The sequence below is a fragment of the Seriola aureovittata genome, chromosome 7 (assembly GCF_021018895.1).
Source record: "Seriola aureovittata isolate HTS-2021-v1 ecotype China chromosome 7, ASM2101889v1, whole genome shotgun sequence".
NCBI classification, from domain to species: Eukaryota; Metazoa; Chordata; class Actinopteri; order Carangiformes; family Carangidae; genus Seriola; species Seriola aureovittata.
The window spans coordinates 9,985,851-9,995,935 of NC_079370.1; the positions used below are offsets into that span (position 1 = coordinate 9,985,851).

Sequence of the window (10,085 nt, forward strand, 5' to 3'; positions counted from 1 at the left end):
GAAAACACATGAGAAGATTTCCACATGTTCCTAGATCAACAGTCTTAAAGAAAAACATCAGTGTTATTGTTTTTTTTTTCTTCAATTTATTTATTGAACCCAACCACTTTTTGCCTCCTTTACATTACAGCTCACTTTGCTGAGTTTAATGTTAGTTGCACTGTAATGTGGTAACTTTTATGTCACGTAATAATTACTAATGGTTTTGCAAGAATGTATATGTAATATATTACAAAAGCTGTAAATAACATAATACAATAATGAAAAGGAAAATGTATTTTATTGTACAAGACATATAGATATATATTCAATAAACATTTTAAGACTAACCATCTGGACACCCAATATCTTCTTTATCAAGAAAGAAAGAAAGATGTTTCTATTGCTGGTTAAAGATTTATCAGTCCAAAAGAGAAGCTGTTGCTATCACTTGTGCCACAATCTAAGATGAGCACTAGAGAGGTTCATTTATCATGGAAACAAATACAGTGGAAAACATCAAGTTTAACCATCACACAAAAACGTGAGACAGGCAGTTACTTGTTATGTTCTTTTCACCCGAAAAGAGTAAGCACCTGAAACTGGGATTGTATCATTCACTACTGTTTGGTCAGTTTCACCTCAGCGCAGTTCATCCCAAGAACAACTAATCTCTGCAGAAGCAGCACTGCACAGACTTCACTTGCTGTGTTCTCAGGAATAACACTGACAGTCTATTTCTTTACATTAAGTATGACAATATAAATCAATAATGGCATTAGATGAAAAGTGGACAGATCGCCCATGTTATTATAATCCATCCTGAGCGGGACAATGAATTTCGGTGCAAATTTTGGTGTAATTCAGCTCATAGCTGTTGAGACATTTCATTCAAAATATCAACCTCATTGTGGTGTTAGAGGAAAAGTCAGGAGATCATCAAAGTCATCAGGATGTATGGACTATGAATGTTTGTTCAAAGGTTTGTGCCAATCCATCAACATATTGAGATATTTCCAAGTTAATAAGTTAACATTTTTACCTGCTGGCCGAGCTACAAGAAAGTAAATAGGATTCATCTTCTAAGGGCAGCAAATAGGCCTATCTTTACAAAATGTCAATCCATCCAGTATGTCAACATATCCACTAGAGACTAGCATGGCTAAAAATAGGGTTGAATGTGCATCTTACTCCAGTAGATAAACACTGTATACAGAACATGCTGTACACAAAGTAGAACTTAAACTTTCTTTAAGGTTTTAGTAAACTAGGTTAACCACTCTCAGCTCGGGGCTGTTTGACTGTTTGACTGTTTGTGCGCTGAGTTATTTTTTCCATTCAAGTGATTAAAGCCTCATCTTATCTCATTTTACAAGGCAGGTGTCAAGATGTTAGATCAATATCAAAGTCATCAGCTGTCTATGAATAAGACAATCCACAACCAGCTTGGTTAGACATGCAGCTTGACCACCAACCGTACAGCAGAGTTTGTAGTTTTATGATGCTAGACTCTTTAACAGCATCATAAAAGTTTTTATTTCATAGAAAGTTACACATGTAATCTTATCTTTGAAGCTCATATTGTAATCAGAGGTGAGAACAGATAGATATGCCATTTTGATGTGAAGGTTTATCTTTTTTTACCACTTTGCTGAGCATTGTAAACAAAGCAACAATCTGGATCTCAGCTGCGTCTTATTGATGACCCAAATTTGTTCATATTCTCTCTTTTGCCCTTTTGATGCTTTTTAACCAATACTGATCATCAGAATTGTCATATGTTGAGTTGATCTTTTAAATTTCAGTGACTCTGATCCAGCAAAAAGGCTTGATTCTGTAAATGTTTACATGCCAGATGGGTTTGAGACAGATGTGGAAACAGATGTGAAAAGGAGTGTTTGAATGTGTTTATTGGTGAACTGTCCTTTTCTTCCCAGTTAATGCTGGAAAAAGGCTAAAGCCAGGTAAATAAGATAAAATGATTGGTCTACTCAGTTATTGTCTTCACAGCATTACAGTCAGGCCAATCAATTTTATAAGTGCAACATTAAACATAAAGAATAATTAGTGTAATTTAACTTATCTCTTTCCTTTCTTCTCAAATGCCTAAATGGAGGGGTATTAGTTCCTTCTATCAAAACAATTACTTTAAAAACACTGTGGTATTTACTGTATTATTTGCTAAATTAACAGAGAAACATCTTGTTAATCTAATTTGTGCTTACAGTATGACAATACATACTGTAAGGTATGTGAAAGTTTAATTGCAAGTTTAGAAATGTATGTAAAATTTTAAAAAGCGCAGCGCAATCAGCCCTGTTACTAATTTTAACTGAACTCCATAGAACATTGTTTCAGCATTGTCTGAGTTCATAATTTATGTTCGTGATAAATATTTTATGACACCTGTTGTGTATAAATAATTGGACTTTGTCAGTTTTTTATTACTGAGAGTATATTGTTATGAATTTGACCATTCATCAGATGTGTACATGTGTATTGCACCATTTTGGCAGAACACAGTGGAAGTTATGAAGTCATCTGTGGTAGTTACTGACTTGCTGTGAGGTCATCTTATCATCTTTTTATCATTATTAGGCCATTACTCTTACACAGTTCAATGATTCATCTAAAGGTTCGGGCAGACCAGGCCAAGGACAAGGTCATTCACATTTTTGACAGGGCTGTTGGTAAATTCATAGTGTGACTTCAACAAACAAAATAGTCAGTCTGTACAAAAAAATGATTTTGCACCCCTACAATCAAGTGTGTGGGGTAATTAATAAACAAAAATATTTAAACTTAGCTCCAGCACACCGTCAACACTTATGAGGAAAAAGGTCCATCTAAGTGAACCTCCAATAACCTACAGTATAAATGTTTAAAGATTGTAATTGACAATGCCAATAAACTATCTAAAGTAATTGTGACAGTGTAAAAAAAAAACACACCAACAGACTACTAAGTAATGGGAAAAAAATAACTCCATAAAGACATTATTTTACCATTTAAACGACATTTGGACACAACACTTAAATACAATGTTGTCTGGTTTGGTTCATGTCAGTGAGGTGATATTAAGTTCTTTCTCAGATAAAAAACAGTGGCTTTTCTCAGCTGTAAATTATTAACTCATTTAACAACTAACAGATAAAGCTTGGCAGTAGCTACACTGTAGAGGTCACAGGTCAACCCAGTTGAACGATCTAAGAAGTTGAGACTTTTTAAATGGCATTTTATCTTTTCATCAAAATCAAACACACACACAAAATCAAGCTTTTTCTTTGCCAAAGACAAAAATTCAGACAATTAAAAGTCTAAAGTGAATTAAAAAAAAAAATTCTTATATCATCTTATATCATTAAAGCACATTGAGTTTAAAGCACATTGAGTTTAGGCCTGCCGTATGAAACTGACTTATATCGTATATTATCTTTCTTTTTTGGCAGGATATTTCTTCCAGTTTTTTAAGTTTATGTGTTCTTTTTAATCTTTGAAAATAGGGGAAAAATACATTTACACAACCTGATTAATCCAGTTTTTACTGTCTCAGTCTATCTCTTTACTGGTCATCTCTGTGTGCAGGTTTGAAATAAAAATAAAGAACTGAAAAGTACTGGACTGGACTTGTGGGTTTTTGAGGCTTTATTTTTACCTTAACGTAGAACACAGATAGAACACTGTCAATAACTAGAACAAAACAAGCAGGAAAGGGAGCAAAACGTAAAGACTGTGATCATGAATCAATAATAATAATTGATTGATATATGAATAGTTCATCTTAAATGTGTTGTCAGATTTATTGAACATCAAGATCTGATCATAAACACTCTGTACTGTTTATCAATTCTGATGGAGTTCTTATGATCATACTGATCACAAAAGACTTATTTTATAGCTGTGATGTTTGTATAAACAGAAAAGCCTTGCAGCAAAACTCGTCACAACACCGGATTTCTCAGCCCAGATGAGTCTTGAAAAACAGCATAAGAAAAGTAAATTGTGGAACCATGGTGGGGAACAGACGATTGAGCAGGAAGGGGAGGGGAAAAGGGAAAGAGCGTCAATGAGTAATACTCTACCCTCACGTGGTGATTGAACAGTGTTGGCACCATTTCGGATTTGAATACGGACAACAAAAAACATAATGGCGTCAATGAACCACCGCTGGCTCTGTGTACAGATCTCCAGGAACCCTCGTCCTCTTACATCATGTTTGCATGAAGAAATACCTGGTACCTGAGGTAAGTCCGATAGCGTGAGAGTTTAAGAGTTTACTCTGTCAGCGATCCCATTTGATTGGCAAGATGACTCACTTGTATGGTAAAAGCATCGAGTAAAAACAACGAATTGATTGGAACTGAAACATTGATTGTTTGGGAGGAGCGTTACTCAGCACAAATTTGAGACGCCGAATATATTTAATTGAATTTTTGTTGTAGCTGAATCATAGAAGTGATATTTTTGTTGAATGAGATCAGTGGTGAGGTAACACATAGGCTGTGAAGTGCTTTTGTCAACGCAGCAGAAAATCTAGTGCTCAAAGTTCCCACACAATGTGTGACATTGAAGTTGCAAGTATAATTTTGACCTTTTTTAAAACCTTAATCTGATTGGACAGTGACAATCCAATCAACAAGCAAAGGACTCTGCTTTGTGATTGGGCTGGGTACTTCTAAATTAACTATTTCAATGCGGTCCGATTTGCCACTAAACAGTGCCATCTAGAATTAGGCATAGGGTGAAATGGGCTCTCATTTTCACTGGCACCAGTAAATACCACTTAAACCACAACCAAGTAACATAAGCGTAACAGACTCTGCTGTGTTTGCTATGTGTTATGCTTTTTGAGGTGTGTCCTGTAAAGTGTTGGCTGTTTTGTGCCTCTGTTCTATTGCATGTCTAATCAGCTAATTCCTCATTAAGGTGGGAGAATAATCAATTTACTGACTTTGTTTTGTTTAACTGTATTGTTGGTATTTGTGCTGACTGGTTTTGCATTGCACACTGGGATTTGTCTACTTTGTTTTCTCTTGTTAATGGCAAAACGGTGACATTTCCAGTTGAGAGGGAGACTTATAACAGTCCCTACCGTGTTTGCTATGTGTTATGCTTTTTGAAGTGTGTCCCCTGGGAATTACCGTAGGCCTGCCATGAAGTGTCACATGTGGAGTACAGAAAGAGTGTGGCTAGTGTTCATTGTACTCCGTCTCCATGTCCCATTTGTTATTTTGATGTTAACTACACAGTTAGGCGAACCCAAGACGCTCGGTTACATAAGGTTTAACATAGCTTGGTTCATGCTGAGAAATTTGGGAATATAGGGGTGGACCAATCTGGTAGAAAGATCATATGATAATCTTTTTTGCAGTAACCACAATCCACGGTCTGCATTCTGTTGTGATTTGTATCTTTCCCCCGCTTTGACACTTTTGGATGTTTGTCTGCTTGCCACCATTGTAGACCCACAATGCTGTTTACAAATTGTGTCACAGCTAATATGGCTTGTTGATTAGTTCATATGGAGCATTCATTTGGACAGCGCTGTTATTAATTCCTGAGATGCAATATGTAAGTGTTTTAGTTAGAAGGTTCAGTCGCTGCTAACTTGCTAGCTCTGGCTTGCTCTGCCTTGATTGTCCTGCCTGCAGCAGGTTTATTGATCTGCTCTGGTGGAGAACTGCTACATTAGCTGCTACACCAAAGTCACCAAGACTCCAGAGCAGAACAAGGACTTCTGTCTCCAGCAGCAGTTAGCGGGCTAGCTGTTTAACAGTTGACAGTGGGCTGGTTAACAGTAACTCAACTTTTAGATTTGAAAATATAGGAGCTTTTAATGACAAGATCTGTACGATTCATCTGAAAAGTAGGTCATGTGCCAAAGTAAGATCATCTATGATATAAGAGTCAGATCGCCCACCCCTTTGTGAACAAATGTTTGTTAAGTAAGCAGCAGACTTAAATGCCACCTTTGTTGGTTGTTCTCAGACTAGTAAATGTGTTAGTCAATTTTTATACTTTTGTACTTCGAGTATTAAATGAGTTTGCAATGGATGATTGATTAATCTTTTGTTCTTTTCATGGACAGAATTGTTTGACTTAAAGTCCGTCTTTCACTTGAAGGGAAACTCTTTCCAGGATTCCTGTACCTGCAGTTGGAGCTGTGAGAGGCCACCTCCTCTGAAACTAATCGGAGCTTCCAGCATAACTTGCACCTGACTGAGTTAATAATGGTAAGTGAAATGAATTTCAAGTAAAAAACTTACTCAATACTATATTGTGAACAGCTACCTAAAATGTCCTGGTTTTCCCTGCAATATTTAGTATAATTATGTGTTTCCTAGGGATGCCAAAACCCACCTTATGCCAGTAGCACACCTTTTGGTCCCCCACAACCAGAAAGAAATGGTAACTCATGGGCATTACTATACCCCACACCTGTATGGCTCAGATTAGTTGAAAGGATTTAGAACTTGTAAAGTGATGTTCACAAATAATTCCAAATGTAGTTGTAAATCAACTTTTGTAAACCTGTCAAATAAATCTGCATGCAAAATTCAAGTTTGTATGTTTGAAGATGTGTAGAGGACATTTGTATTTGTTAAAAAAAGACAATGTGGTTAAAATTTATGATCAAATGACATTAGTGGTGAGGTATCACAAAGACACTGAAAGAAGTGCTTTTCAATGTCTGTGTTCAGATAAAATGCATAAAACTAAAGCAATCCATTCTGGCAGATCACTATACATCACACTATAAAAACGGATTAATTGAGAAGTCCTCATTCATACCTCCTGGAGATAAACTTTTAGGATAAAAGAAAAAATCCAAATTGCCTCCTTCTTCCTCCACTTAAAATTACCTTGGAGAGGTATAGTCATGGGATTACTGTTCAGAGTATCAGTCTGTTGACATACTCTAACAACCCTTTCCCTTATATTTTATTCCTTTTAAAAAGTTACCATAAATTGATCTTTAAAGGTATCTCGTAGGGGTGGGTCATTTCGAAGGATATGCCAATGTTTTAAAATTATGTCTTTTGATGTTCTTAGTTTTAGGGGTGAAAATAGTGCAGTAAATGAGATTTGGCTTGGATTTGGAGGACTTTTTAACTTGAAGATAAGCCTCTCAGTTTTTTGAATCCACTTTGTTTTCAGCAGATACTAGCCAATCTTTTTTGTAATTCCTTTCTCTAAATTTTGACTATCTCCTCTTTATTTATGTCATATTGTTCAGGAACATCGCATGTTCTTTTCAGTCTAGTGAGTTGACTCGCAGGTAGACTTTTCTTGAGGGAGATAGGGTTCTTGGCATGAAGAAGTGTATTCTAATCTGTGGTTTTTGTATAGAGAGAGGAAGACCGCACATCATCTTTTTTTAGTTAACCACCGTCCCCCGCCTTTCGCATCAGCATTGTGTATTAAATTCACACACAAATATTAACATTAACGTTTAAAACTTTCTCTTAGTCTCTCTCTCTCTTTCTGTCCAGGTGACAAAGAAGCTTGAAGGTGCTGCTTCTGACATGGCTGCCTGGCTTACAAATGTTGGTATCGAGTACAGGCTAGGTTCTTATCAGTGTCCTCACCTTCTCAGAGTGCTCTGAGGGCCCGTCCAGGATGGCGGCCAGATTGATGATGATGGCTTAGCAGTCCCAGCTGGAGGAGAATCACAGGATTTTCGGCCTGACTGAAGGTGATCCAGAGGATCTCCCGGGAGGAGTGGAGGCTCTACTGTCGGAGGAGGACACATGGGGCAGAGGAGATGGCCCTTCTCATCCAGGACCGCCACGTCACCCTGTGGATGTCCTGTTGCTGGACTCGGCATCCAGGACATATGGAGTACACAGAGGCGCCACCTTAGCTGCATTCAGGACCCACCTGGTGTGCAGCTGTACACAGAGACTGGTAAGCTGACAAAGGGCGGGGTCAGCCTGCCGGTTTTCCTCCTCCTCCTCTTCCTCCAGACGATGAACAGCCTTGCCACTCATCCAGTGTTGTCGGTCCTCCCATCACTGTGTACCCATGACCAGAGCCTACAGGAAGAGGAAGGCAACCGAATCTGCTGTTGCAGGGTGGGGGCCACTGCCTGGAGGCAAAACCCGCTGGCAGCCAACATCATACGCCTGCAGCAAGTGAGGCCAACCCAAAAGGATTGACACTGACCACACTCACATTGCAGACGTGTCACACTGTGTGACTGTTTGCGGAAAGACTGTGGAGGAGTGGAGGGAGGAGATGACATGATCGGATGACAACTTTTTCTATCTTCATTTATAATTTTTGATTTAAATTATTATTATATTTTAGTTAGTTTTTTTTTGGAGTAGTGCTTGCTTCACCTGATGTCTCATGATGATCTCAGTCCAGTGTTCCCCCTCTTTTATCTCTGTGTTTGGTCTCCACAAGCTCCTTGGGGAAATATCTGTCTCTTTAACTGCTAAATGCTCCATTATGTTCACCAGCTGCTCTCTGACTATCTGTCTGCTGTTTGCTGGTGAGAAGGTAGTGGACAGTGGCTTTTTACAGCTGTTTATCTGAAAACAGCTTCCTGCTATAGCCAAAAAAGTATAAACAGTAGCTATATATTCTATTATATTGTTTTCTACTCTATTATTGTTGTTCAAGCTGACATGTCATACTGAGTGGGTGGAGATTCAACTGTCAGAGGACAGGGGAGGAGATTGCATAGGGGAGTTTACAAAAGCACTGGGTGTGTACAACCGAGATCCCTTTGTGAAATACCATGATGCCACACCAGTAAGTTGCTGTAAACTAATGCCCTTTGTTTTATATTATTTATTGTTTATTTATTTCAAATTGTTTACCTTTAATGAATCTTAATTTATGACTTTATTTGACCTAAAAATTGTTAGTAAGGCAAATCAATCCATCCATTCATCCTTCCAAGAGTTCCTTGCTGAATTTCCTGAACAAAAGAAATGGTTATATGGCTCTTTGATCCATGTGTTTAATGTGCACAACAATCAGTGTCCAGAACATAGTCTCTTTACAGTCTTTTTGCAATTGTATTTGTTGCAACTATCCTGACCAGAAATTAGCCACCCAGCTGGGTCTGGAAGAAGACCTTGCTTTTCTTGATGTCACCCATTCATCATTAGCTGGTCAATGGGATCTGTGCCACATATAGACTCCACCAGTCCCATTAATCTACACTACAACCTGTTATATGGCTTGACCTAGACTACACATACAAACAACCATAAATGCACGGACCTAATAGATGTCTACTACAATATTATGTTATGTTATATCATTGTGTCTTTGAAAATGTTTCTAAATAAAAGAATAGTCATTCCACAATCTACACTTTATATGAAAGCTTTATTAATATTGAGTCATTTTGCATTATCTGACGTGACATGTATGAGGGCAATAACATGTAATTTCACACTTTTATGCCATACTGTACTATTACATTTTGTGGATTATTATACAATGAAGTTTTGTGACATTTTTAGGTCTTTACTATTACTTTTTTTTTACGTTTTATGTTGTATGAATGTATGAACATTGTTGATTCCTCGTCATTTTCATGATATATTTATACATATTTATATGCTGCATACGTCATGAAAATGACAAGGAATCAACAATGCTGCGCTACGCAGCAGCCGGCAGGAGACTCAATGCTGCGCTATGCAGCAACCAGCGGGAGGGGCAATGTTGCGCTGCGCAGCATCCGGTATAAATGGGTTAATACCTTGAAATTATATGATGTTTTTATGACATTTTATACCTTACAATACTATGATGTTTTTATCACCTTTCATGCCTTACTATACTATAACTTTTTTATGACTTACTACACTATGACATTTTTATCACATTTTATGCCTTACTACACTATGATGTTTCTTTTTACATGTTTCTGCCATACTATAATATGACACTTTTATGCCTTACTATACTATGACATGTTCTAACATTTTCATGCCTTACTATACTATGACGTTTGTATAACATTTTATGACTTGCTATTCTAAGACTTTTTTTATACCTTACTATTATATGATGTTTTTATGACATTTTATACCTTACAATACTATGACGTTTTTATCACATTTTATGCCTTACTATACTTT

General features: G+C 37.2%; 1 long non-coding RNA gene across 1 annotated transcript; it reads left to right on the top strand.

The window, feature by feature from the left end:
* The first annotated feature begins 6,108 nt into the window (after positions 1–6,108).
* Positions 6,109–9,309, top strand: LOC130172896 (uncharacterized). Its single transcript, XR_008828345.1, has 2 exons — positions 6,109–6,212; positions 7,473–9,309. It is a non-coding gene; the product is annotated as an uncharacterized LOC130172896 (long non-coding RNA).
* The last annotated feature ends 776 nt before the right edge of the window (positions 9,310–10,085 follow it).